The sequence below is a fragment of the Zalophus californianus genome, chromosome 3 (genome assembly GCF_009762305.2).
Source record: "Zalophus californianus isolate mZalCal1 chromosome 3, mZalCal1.pri.v2, whole genome shotgun sequence".
In the NCBI taxonomy this organism is placed as follows: Eukaryota; Metazoa; Chordata; class Mammalia; order Carnivora; family Otariidae; genus Zalophus; species Zalophus californianus.
The window spans coordinates 5,517,502-5,530,527 of record NC_045597.1 but is presented as its reverse complement, the minus strand read 5'-3'; the positions used below and the strand labels follow the sequence as shown (position 1 = coordinate 5,530,527).

At 40.4% G+C, this 13,026-nt stretch overlaps 1 long non-coding RNA gene across 1 annotated transcript in view; it reads left to right on the top strand.

Moving 5' to 3' along the window:
* LOC113920721 overlaps positions 1-9,505 on the top strand; it is a 42,701-nt gene extending 33,196 nt beyond the window's left edge. Inside the window, exon 3 of the long non-coding RNA XR_003519353.1 lies at positions 9,381-9,505. This is a non-coding gene — a long non-coding RNA (uncharacterized LOC113920721). The remainder of the gene's footprint in view (positions 1-9,380) is intronic.
* The last annotated feature ends 3,521 nt before the right edge of the window (positions 9,506-13,026 follow it).

Sequence of the window (13,026 nt, the reverse complement as noted above, 5' to 3'; positions counted from 1 at the left end):
CATTTATATACATAAATCTGGCTACTTGGAGCAGATGATTTTGCAAGATTCCTCCTAACTCTGCACTTCTGGGAGAAATAGAATGCATGTTTTCTAGGCTTTCAAAACCATCTGGAGTTGTGGGGGCTGGGAAGAAGCATTTACTGAATGAAGCTCTAAATCTCTCCACTCTAGCCAACCTTCTTTCCCCCTTCTCGCAGCAAAAAGTGATAGGAGGAAGAGGGATGCAATGCACATCTTTAATTTAAATACCAAACACCACTTCTGACTAGGCTCTGCCTCCCACATGAGCGCATCATCGATCATCTATTTCTATTGGAATCCCAAAGAGAGACACTTAACACGGGGGGATGCATCAGTTATGCCCAAGTTCTTAATGACCAATTATCAGACAGTCAGATATTTAGCATACTTAGACCCCAGCTCTATCTAGCTGAGTAGTTGGAGAACGTTAAGGTAACTGTGGTTAATATGTTTTTGTCTTCATGTGTTCAGAAGCATCAGGTCTCTTCCATCAGAGGGCACAAGAAAGTGCATTTGGTCACAGTGAGCGTTTAAACCTCACTTGGCGTCGCGTGAAAAACGATCGTATCCGTTTTGTCACAATCGATGGCCATTCCTGTGTTTCCCCTTTGGTATTGCTGTTTAAAATACTATAAATACATTTTTGGGAAAACTTCTATGGATGGAAAGCACATAATTGCAACTTGGCATCATTTTTATAAAGAATTTAATTTTGGGTCTTGGGGGTTACATACACTTGTTTTGTGTCACCAAGGAAATTTCAACTTCAGCTAAAAAAAAAAAAAGGAAATGGAAAGGTAGACATTAAGGTAACACCACAGAGAGAGAGAGAGAGAGAGAGAGAGAGAGAGAAGAGACCTATTTCATCTTTTGCCTAATTGTAAGGGAAAGAGAGGCATTCGGCACATCTTGAACCAAAGGTGACCTGGAAAAGCCAATTGTTATATAATTTAATGACCCTCACATACTTCTATCAAGGTATCCAAGGCAGTTTTCCTCTTTCATACAAATCTCATGGTAACCTTTGCTCCCCAGTGGTTTAAATCACATTCTTAAGGGATTAAACTGTTATGACAAAAGAGGAATGTTTAGATACTGTGCTTTGCAGCTCAAAATTTGTCAGATTAGAAACGGTGTATTTTATAATCTTTAGATCAAAGAAACTCTCCATCAAAGCTTTATGTCTACTACAATATTTTCCCAACCTTTGTTGAACCTGAATTGTTTTGGATTATCTCACATCGGGTTCACTGAGTATGCCTGGACTAATGTGGAAGGAAAAGCTTTCTTCCAAATATTTTAAACATTTCGCATGTGCAGGGCTTGGGAGCTAAGCTCCAGATATTCGTTTATGGAGTGGTGCGGCCTGCCTTGACAGTCTTTTTAACTCTAGTTTTATGTGAGACGCTTTTTGAGATTAGTATGACAGATAAAACCCTATAGGGCAACCGTTTATCTTCCATTAAGAACACTGCTCACTTTCTTTAACCAGCTGACCGAGTGCTCTGTAAAGAGGCCTTTTTTTATAGTTTTTACATCTCGATGGATTAGGTATCATTACCCCGTTGGAAAAAGAACAGTTCAATTTTCTCAGAAGAATGGTTTGTTGGAGCAGAGCGGTTTGTCTTTATCCGTCTCTAAATCCAGCAATCATGTTTCCCAAACAGGCACAAAGCCATGATCATTCAAAGTTCAAATTGCTGATTAATTTTGAGTCTGTTCCCTGAATTCCTTCGTTATTGTACTGCCATGAATCCAGTGAGGCAAGCAGGAGGTCAACTTGATAGTATCTGTTATAAATATTTTTGTATGTTAAAGGAAAAAAAATCGAATCTATTGATGGATAAGATGTTTTTAAGGAACACCAAAATTCAGACGAAGTGCTTTAAAAATTACTTTTTTGATATACGAATGAGAGACACCTTAGTTGCAGAAATAAACACAGTTGAAGTATGTGTTTCACATGCCTCATCTTTGCATTTCTTTTCTCATTATATCAAAAAACGAGAATGCAAGGATGTGGCACGTAGAAAATATACTTCAATTGCATTTTTTTCTGCAAGTAAGATGTCTTTCATTCATACATCACAGAGTGTGATGTACCTTGCCAAAGAGGTGCATGACTGATCACTGTATTCCAGAAAAACAGAAGACTATAAATATGGATGTTGGTTTTGCTTTAGACCATCACCTTTATTGTACCATGCGAGTGTATTTCTCAAATGAGTTAATGAAGATCAGTTTTGAAAGGATGTTGTTCTTAAAATCATTGTTATTCATAGAATTATGTTCATCCCCTGAAACCCACAGGAGAAATTTCTTCAGTTTTTAATATTTTTTTAATAAATTTTTATTGTTATGTTAATCACCATATATTACATCATTTGTTTTGGTGTAGTGTTCCATGATTCATTGTTTGTGCATAACACCCAGTGCCCCATGCAGAACGTGCCCTCTTTAATACCCATCACCAGGCTAGCCCATCCCCCCACCCCCTCCCCTCTAGAACCCTCAGTTTGTTTTTCAGAGTCCATCATCTCTCCTGGTTCATCTCCCCCTCTGACTTACTCCCCTTCATTCTTCCTCTCCTGCTATCTTCTTCTTTTTCTTTTTCTTTAATATTAGAAAGGCCTGTGGTCCTTTTGAGCAACTGCTTTGTTTGTAATTTCAGAGCAGGTAACTCCTGCATCTGCTTATTCTAGAACACTTCAGTCCGGGTTTGTGGTCCGGCTCCAGGGAGGTGCAGGAAATTTATGGCAAGCATTTTGCAATCTGACTTCACTCCAGATTCCATTTCACTTTTCAACCTTTTAAGTTACTTTTAGATTTTCATGACCTATATTAATTAATTTTTTGTTATATCGTACGCATCTTTGTAACTTAACATGCTCTCGGAAGCAAGGAAAGGGTAAAATTTTAAAAACGGAGGGTTTTTTTGGTGTGTGAATAATCTTGTGAAATCAAAGGCAAAAGTTGAAAATGTCCAGATGAATCAGTCGGAGCAAATCGTGAAGCTGTATTGGTCTAGAATCTCTTACGTTGGTGGGAGCTGTACCTCAACTCGGGTCTGGCCAGAGGCGTCCACCAGCTTTGGGGACCCGGCCTCGGCCTCCAAAGCAGCTAGTCAAGCAGCAAGAAGCTGTCCCATACAGAGGTCTGTAGTATGACTGTAAGAAGTTTCATGGCAGCAGAAAATATCCTCCCTGCTCTTGAGGATCCAGTGCTTCCCTGAGAGAGAGACTAAGTACGCAGGAATAGAATTTCTATCAACACAATTAACATTTCTGTTATCTCATAACGTCATAACGAATTGTACTTTTACAGAGGTACTGACTAAGGAGGAGCAGCTGGGATGGTTGAGGACAAGGAAGTTGAGGAATGCTGGGTGAAGCTATTGGAATCTTAAGTTAGGGGTCAAGGAGAATAGGAAAACGCTTCATAGGATACTTGTCAGGCCTGGGTGACAAAACTAGATTTGGTATATCTGTTTTTTCTCCAAGTTAGGATCATTAGAAGGGTAAGCTGATTCAATTTGGGAACGGGTTTGTTTTTAAGAAAACATCGAAGAGATGTTTAAAATTACAAATTATAGGAAAAAATAACTTACTACTTTAAAAATTAATGTCCATAACAACTACTATTTATTGAATAGAATTTTGTTGTTGCTTTCCATTTTATAGTCGCTATTACCAGGAGAGGGCGGGGCCGCAGGGTGGATGCCATGGTGCAGGAGGAAGGCGGGGTCCCAGGGTGGGTGCCATGGTACAGAAAAGGAGCAGGGCCCCAGGGTGGGTGCCATGGTGCAGGAAGGGGGCGGGGCCCCAGGGTGGGTGCCATGGTACAAAAAAGGAGCAGGGCCCCAGGGTGGGTGCCATGGCGCAGGAGGAGGGCGGGGCCCTAGGGTGGATGCCATGGTGCAAGAGGAGGGCGGGGCCCCAGGGTGGGTGCCATGGTGCAGGAAGGGGGCGGGGCCCCAGGTGGGTGCCATGGTGAGGGAAAAGGGTGCAGGCTGAGAGGCAGAGAGAGGACAGAGAGCTTAGGAGACCCAACACTGAATGGGCAAACGTGAGGAGGAAGACAATGAAGGGAACTAGAAGGCACAGGCTGAGATGCGCAGCAGCTTTAGGGGACACCTGTGCAGGTGGCCAGTGCCAACTCTCCGGAGGAAGACCGAAGTAGCAGAGCTGGAACAGAGACTGTGGACTCCAACAAGGGAGTGGTCCCGAGTGACTTCAGTGGAGTTCTGAACTTAGGGGAGGAGGTCAGGTTTCCAGAGAGCTGAGAAGCTAAGGGTACAGATGGCACAGGACAGTGTCCCCAGGGATTTGCTGTGTAGAAGGGATGACGGCGGGGGGTGGAGGAAAAGAAACTCTGTGAGGGTAAAACTGTGCTGTGATGGCGGCTGAGACGCAACCCTCCCTCCCCCCATGACTGTTCCCAGCCTGGTCCTGAGCGTCCTGCTACCCTCAGCCTCCTTGGCTCCCGCAGGTGGTGCTCAGCCTGGGGACCACCCTGCAAGTTCCCGCAGTGCCAAGTCGGGAATCTGAACGCGTTTCTCTCAAATGCTGGTTAGATGGGGTTGTACTCACAGGGCTCTAATCCAGTTAGATTTTTAACTGAGTGGATTTCTCAGGGTCCCATCATAAGTAAAAAATTCCTATGGAAAATGTGTTTCAGTTTCCAAACAACTTTTTTGGAACAGAATCATTTATGTCCTGCATGGTATCCACTCCCCTGTGTACTCCTTATTGAGGATTTTCATTCATCGGTTCTTGGTAAATTACAACTTCAGTTAATTCTTAACCTTTTTGGGGGTGATGTGGGGGGAGCATGTCATGACTGGAATGTTTAACTACAGCCTGCATACACATACAAGAAGTGGGGACGCTAAAGCCCAGGACCTAGAAAGATTAAACACACAACACATGGGCCAATATATCTACAAAACATTCACAATGCTTACTGTATTGGTTTGTTTTGGTCCTTTTGGCTCTTTTGTTACTGTTTATGTTAGCCTGTATGGCCATTCACTGGGTAGTGGAGGTGGACCATTCATTTATACGTTTTGGTTCCCTTTCCTTTTCCCAAAGTTTACAAGCATCACTAGTGAGATGGGGGAACTTTATGTCTGGTCTGGTTTCCCTTTATATGAAGAGCTGACAGCACATCACAGGGCCAGAGGGGGGCTATGTTCTCCGGAAGAGAAAATGATGCTCTCCCGACAGTCACCCCGTGATTTGGGGAAGAGGCAAAAGGAAACCCATGGGATCTCAATTGTGAGCCCCTCCCATGTTCCCTGGCATGCTGACACACCCACATTTTTAACAACTTAGTGATTTTCAAGGTCCCCATCCTCATTAAACAAAAAGAAGTCATATAATATTTAAATTGGAATTTTTGCTCTTCGTTGGGACACCAAGAAGGCATGGAGCTATGACCCCAGACAAGTGCATGGCATCAGCAGCCTCTTCAATCACAAGCCAGGCAGCTAAAAGTTTACCTACTCGCCTTGGACACATTTTGCCCAAAACCGAGAGTTCCAGACCAAAGTTTTATCTTTCATGTATTTACACAAGTTCAAAATGGTATCACAGAATCTTCTATATTTTGGCCCAAGAGTTTAAAAGAAAAATGCATTTCAACTTTGGACCGTGCCCATGTCGAAAGAAAACTGACCTAACCACAGATAGGGTAGATACCCGAGAATCGAACGGCTTAGAAAATCAAGAGAAACTGAAAAGCTTCTTCAGCCAGTTTATGAACTTGTTGTGGGACCTCTAGGGGGACACATTCACAACAGAGAGACAGATCCACCTAAGTGGTACCTGCGCCTTCCACTTTTTGCTGAGCCTGCTTCTACCCCATTTTTCTATTTTCCATTGAATCTTTAGTAGAGTTAGAATTGGTTCATTCAGGGAAAGAAGAGGTCAAAAGGTACATTTATGTGTTTTAAATAATCAAAGGTGAGTATATGCTCTGGGAATCCCATTTATTGTGATCAGAGAAGGGAGGAAGCAGATGGAAATTGGAATAGCTGAGAAATCCTCATCACCAGGATCCCAGCCCAGCTAGATGTGTGCTCCAGTCACTAGAGAAGCATCCTGACCTGGGTCTGCATGTCTGGCTTTCCATTTCTCTTACTCCGTGCTGCCCACATTTCACGGACTAAGTGGCAGTGCCTAAAGATAGGGTTTTATCATACTTTCTTTGTTTGAAACATTGGCCCTTCTTCATGCTTCCTCATTCCTTTGGTAGACTTGACTTTTTTTTTTTTAATAATGCAATGTATGTTGAATTTTCCTGTTGGTCAGTTGGACTCTTACTTTGTCTTTCTTGATCCATCTTATAGGAGATAAATCTGGTATACAATTTTAAAGAAAACTCCTAATTCTCTTCTTCAATACTTTGTTATCTGGACATGACTCTTAGAAAAATCTGTATGGAAATAACTGATGTAAATGCTCTGAGGGGGGAAAATTCTTAAATGGCAATTTCTATTCTTGCAACCTACTTTTCCTCACTAAGAAATGCGCCTATGGAAAAATCCATATACTTTGGCAGATATACGTATGCAAAAGGCTTTGAATTCACATCTTTTTGTTGGAGTTCTGATTTTAGGGCAACATGGCAATTGGGGATGCAGTTCTTTTTTTTAAGATTTTATTTATTTATTAGAGGGAGAGCGCACAATCAGGGGGAGCAGCGGAGGGAGAAGAAGACTTCCCGCTGAAGCCCAATGCGGGGCTCGATCCCAGGACCCTGGGATCATGACATGAGCCGAAGGCAGATGCTTAACTGACTGAGCCACCCAGGCGCCCCGAGGATGCATTTCTACTTACTTTCCGTATGATCCAGAAGAACCTAAAAATTTTCATTATAGACAGGCAACTCTTTGAAAGTTTTAGTCATCACTAGATGTCATTCTGAATAAAAACTTTTAGGGAAAATAAATATATAAACGATCTCAATTTTATACACACATGTTAGATGATAGTGGTTGAATATATAGGTAATTTGGAGAGTGACAAAAGAACTAATGTTCTAAAAGACCTTTGTGTACTATAACACACTGAATAAATGTGAGGCATTATTATTATCATTACTATTTTTAATGAAGATCCTACTTTTATGCATAGTGGATCTATTTCTGCCCACCTTCTAACCACTTTCCTTGTGATACATGCTGCAAAAAGAAAGTATTTTAATACTTCATTTAGTACTCAAGGTGTGGTTGGTGGACCATCAGCATCGTCAATACCTGGGAACTTGTTAGATGCAGAGTCTCAGTACAGGTCCCAGGCTGAGCACATTTTAACAGGATCTCCATGTGATTCTTACTCTTGAGAAGCATGGCTTTGACCATACAAGCTGCTAACAGTACTTCAGGTGGCAGCACGGGCGTGGGTGGGAAATGTAGTAAGACTGGAATCGGGTGTACTTAATCACTTGATCTTCAGCTTTCCCATGTGAAAAATGAGGTCTAGTTAAAATTCTATGTATAACTTGTAAAGGTATCTCCCTGTATAGATAAGTGGCAGTTGGTTATCAACCAGATGCCCACATTGTCATTCCATAAGCTCCTTATAGCAAGGAGTGGAACTTGGAGAAGCTTGGAGCTTGTTACTAATAGATGAATCAGACATCACTGATCTTTTCCCTAGTTCACTCCACTCTCTCCCACATCCTTGCTTTTCCTCCAGCTTCTCTCCCTGGTTGACAAGCTAGCTCTCACCATGTCTCCACTCCCCTGGGACACCTTCTGGCGCTCCTCAGTGACCATCAAATGAAGTAAATACAGATTGCTCGCAGTGGCTTTTATCATCATCCATATTAAGACCCAAAGTGACTTTCTCTGGTTTCTCTCTCTCCCCTTTTCCTGCCCACACATGATCCTTCAGACGCTGCAAAATCCAAGGGCGTTTTCCTCTTCTTTGCAATCCTTGCCACTCCTGGGACCTTGGCCTGTTCTGAGTGACTGCTTGAAAGCATGTTCAGTGCCCTGAATGGAACTGGAGTTCTCAGAAACATGAATTTGGTTTGGTCCAGAGAGCTGGGCATCTGGGAACGCTCAGGCCCACTGTCCTCCACGCCCAGATTTCCGACCCATCCCAAACATCACTGTCTTTCCTGGGCACACATCTCTCACAACACACAGGCACGTCAACATCAAGAAGAGAGGAGTTCAGTCCAGTGGAACATTTTTCCTTCTTATTTCTTTGAAAACCTCTTTTGGCAGCATTTTACATCTTAATTTCATAGCATTTCATGCCACATTTTACAAGTCAAGATTAAATTTTCTGCTCAGCCTTCAGAGTCAAACTATTCTCTCTTGAACAAAAATAAAATGACTCACTATCCAGAATGTACTTTGCCATGTGAAATAGAATTTAGTCATGTGAGCATTTTTAATCAAACTACCTCAGTAGTCTGTGAACACTAGTTACAAAAATTGGGCTATGAGAAAATCTATAGAAACACTTCATCATTAAAGAAATGCATTGTATGCTCTCGAGTTCAGTTTAGCAAGAAGGCAATTTACATCATTGGAACGTTTCAACTGAAATACTTTTTAAACCCAAATTAAACATTAGGACTAATACTGGAATCAATCATTCTTTTTTTAATGATTTTTTTTCTCTAGTTTCGCTGTAGTTTTATTTGTTCAGTGGAAGCATTTTTAGGTCTAATAATTTTTGGCAAATATTGGAGCATTTGATACAATAAAGCAAGTTCCTTTGCTTTCATGTTACCTACAAAAGCACGTCTTAACTTGTTGGGCCATAAAAAATATTAATGAATTTGTGATTTGTCATAGAGATGAAATTCTTTTCACAGAGAAATGAGTTGTAGGAAACACATGTGGCTCAAACCCTCTAGAATACTTTCTCCTCTGCTTTACAAGGGAGAGTAACATATTCATAATCAAGGGAATTTAGAGGACTCTGCTTGAAGTTAGCTGGAATAAGGTTTCAAAACAATGTTGGGCTCTTCATGCTTGAGCGGCACAAAGATAATTATTTGTCATAGCTGTTTCTGGCTTCGGGAATGATAGAATTAGGGAATTGTATTTACAAACAGATGCAGTTTATTACTGTTCACATTACTTTCAGCTAAAGTCAGTGTATAACTAAAGGGGAATATTTGGTTTTCTTTCTTTTCTTTCTTTCTTTCTTCCTTTTTCTTTTTTCTTTGAATGAACTTCACAGGTTTATGCACAGTAGCAACTGTTCCAGTTTTTAAAAATTTGTCAAGTTTCACCATAAGACTAACCCAAACACCTCTTACTTCAAATGCATGAGCACCTGGTTAGCTCACTCTAGGCCTCTGTGACCAATTGTCATCTTCTTGGTCATCAGGGCCGCTCACCAAGTTTCATTGCGTGCCACACTCTCGAGGACACTGGACCAGAGAAGACTTGCAGAATTTTGGTGAGGATTGGATTCATCCTGGAGAAATTAACAAAGTCTGGAAGAACTGATCCTTTTCTAATTTATGCATGGACCCACTTGTCAAGGAAGCATGTCCTACCCTTCGAGTTTTAGTTCAAGGGTTCATATTGGAAATTGGCTATTAACTCAAATTGTGATGGGTATCGTTCTGTCATGCTATGTTTTTGGAAAAGTCTTCATGTGTATGAGTTGCTCGTCCTTCAGTTATAATCCCTGTGTTTGTCATCAGGATCTGGGAAGGCACCTTGTCTGACATCATAGTCCTTAGCTCATTTTCTTGAGACTTTCTGGGTTAGCAGCCAGTATATTTACTGAACAGTTCTCCATGGCCATGGTATATGCTTAGCGTAGGAAACCACAACGTCATCTAGATGATTATAATCTTGTGTAAATGTTGACAGATGTGATATCTATGCAATATATATATTTATAAAACTATATTGTAAATACAGTTATACACATCTGTATTTATTTGTCTTTAATATGTATTATGCTGGTAACATTATAAATATTTAATGAAACATTTAATCAGACCTCTTTGAATGAAGATATAATGCTATGTTGCAAAAGGTGATATTACATCATGTATAAACAGTAGTCATTTCCTACATGTAGAACCTAAGAAAGAAACCTCAAAAAGGAATAGTGACAAAGAGGTTAATAACATCAAAGCTGATTTATGTTTATTCCTTTGTCTAAAAAACAAATAAAACATATGCTTGTTTGATAAAAAACCTTAGACCATGCCAAAATTTAAAGTAAACAAAAAGATAGAAAAGATCTTTGATCCCAGTGAGGTGATACCTTTTTATCATCTGGTGATACAATTCTAACTTAATATCGTTAGGATACATGAAGTACGTATGTTGAGCCCATGGATATTTAGTTCCTTGTTAACATAATTAAGATAATATATTACCCAACCAAACTCTCCCAAAGTGAAAATGTTCTTAAGCGTAGGACCGTAGTTCACAGATCATCCAATGTTTTAGAAGATCTTTGTTACAACATTTCTTTATTTACATCTTGGATCCAGACTCCTGTGAGTAAAAAGCAAAAGCATCATATCTAACATTTTCCCCAGCAGCTTCAGAATGTTCATTACCTGCTCTTACTTAAGAACCATTATAAAGCATTGTTTAGATAAGGAGGCCCCGCTATCGGCGAAACTGACCTTACAATGCAGCTCATTTGATAAAATGGCTTTAAGTTGTAGTCAATAAATAATCCTGCTGCTCAGGAAACTATCTCAGGCCAGCCCTTGGATGAAAGTCTGTATAAAACAAGATGTCAAAACCTTACTCTCTCTTTGTCCCTCCCCACTCTGCAGACCCATATCCTCCTCGGTTAATTAAGACAGATTTCAAGTTCTCGGCATCTATAATAAAAAACAAAAGCCAGAGAACAAGAACAATGACAACCCCCAACAATCACAACTTAGGTTCTTAAATTGGTAAGGGTTTTCTGGTTGGTTTGAGATGTTAATGCAAGCCAAAGAGCTCACTAGTCGGTGGATCTCAAACTTGACCATGTATCAGAATTGCGAGGCCCCACCCCCCAGGTCTGTGATTCGGGAGCTCTGGGTGGGACCCGAGGGTTTGCAAGTCTAGCAGGGCACAGATGACGCTAAGGTGTAGACCCTTAGGTGTAGCACCACATTTGGAAATCACTGCTTTTCTTAACTATTACTTCTGGGTTCAGTTTAGAAAGAGTTTTGTATCATGTTTTTAAAAAATAGTGCTATCTTAAAGCAAGGTTTTTTTTTCCTTTCGCCATTCCAGCAAGGAATCGCATAAATACTGTTCATGTTTGTGATGAATTTTGTTTTGTGATGCTGTTCTGGGTTGCCAGATAAAATACGGAAGACCCAGTTAAATTTGACTGTAAGATAAACAGCTGATGGCTTTTCAGTGTAAGTATATCCTATGGATAAATTTGTTAAATTTGCAAACCTTGCATTGAGCCACGAAACGTAAGTTCATAGCCTCTTTAATTTGCCCGTTTTCAATTAAGCAAATTACCATTTTAATGGAAAAATAGATATAGTCTATGACTATATTCAAGTTTCCATAATTTCTGAAAGTATAACTAAAATTTGAGGTGATTTTGTAGTTTAATAATGCTACAAGTTTGGGGTGCTCATTTTAGCTAATTATGAGACCTAAGTATATGCCTTAAATGCCTTTTAAGAATGGTTATCCGCAATTAAGGCAAGTGTTGCCGTGTTAGATTGGCAAACTGACTTAACCTTGCTGAAAGAGGTCTGGAACAGGATGCAGCTTTGTGGAGTGAGAAACACAATGACAACTGTGTAGACTCGGAGCTGTGTATCAGTCATAATCACAAGTCACTGGGGGGCTTCGAGGAAGGCAGTGGTCTCCATTTTCTGACTTGTGAAGAGGATTGCATGGGATCAAGGCTGCACATTTGTTAAATATTAGACTTCAGGAACTCAATGTTGAATTGGGACTTCTTGATCACAGGAGAGCTGATGGATGACAATCCAAGTTACAAAGGTGTTGCCCATGTGGATATCAAATGATGATTGAAGAGAGGACCCCGTTTCCTATTGACGCAGAACTTCTAACAACACTGGTTGGCATTTCAGGAGTTAAACAGCATCAGATCTACGCTTTCTTAAATGTATCAAAATTCTACTGCCAAAGCTCATGTTTTTGTCTTTCCTCTCATGCAAAAGAAACTTTCCAGTAGTCAGAAATTGATTACAGGGCACTTTGGCAGACACCCATGTGCTTCTCATTCACCAGAAAGGGAGTGAGGCATTATTAGAAAGCCAAGGGGCGGCTATCATTCGTGAGATTTTGTTAATACTTTTTACCGCAGTATAATCCCTTTAATTGTCTCAAACGGGAGCCCCCTGTACTATTGCATTTGCAGGTAGAGAACACACACTGTTACTTGTCTTTTGGCACAGAAACTTCTTAATTGAGCCGAGGATCTACTACTTGAAGATATGTCTCCTGACTTTTTTCTCTGTAGTACTTGAGGTTGATGTAGCTTTTATTTTTCCAGAGTGCAAATTTGACTCGCTCCCAGGTTGAGAAATATTTTCCATGAAGGGCTATGGAAACGAAAAGAAAAATGATGTTGACTTTGGTATTTTGGAACTTATACATGAGAAAAAGCTTTCAGGAGATTATTCCTAAAAAAAGAAAATGCTAGCTTTCCAGGATTTTTCAGTAATCATACTCCAGCCTACCATTTTCAAGGGAAAAAAAAATGCCTCAAGATTTTTGGATTGAAAGCTAACTTGAGCGTTGTTTTGGAACATCCTTATTGAAGGAATTTTGCCACTGGTCTTGCTGGAAATGAGACTGCCTTTGCCAAGCTGCTCAAGTAACACCTTAGCTAAACAAGTGTCCTTGTGTCTTTCAAATCCTTTTTTTTTTTTTTTTTTTTTTTTTTGAGAAAACAACGCATTTATTTCTTTGGTGAAAAAAAAAATACTTATTGCCAATCCACTCAATAAAAGAAAGGTTTGGAGGAAAGCGCCTAATGCTTAAGAAGCCAATTTCTCTTTTCCCTTTTTGCC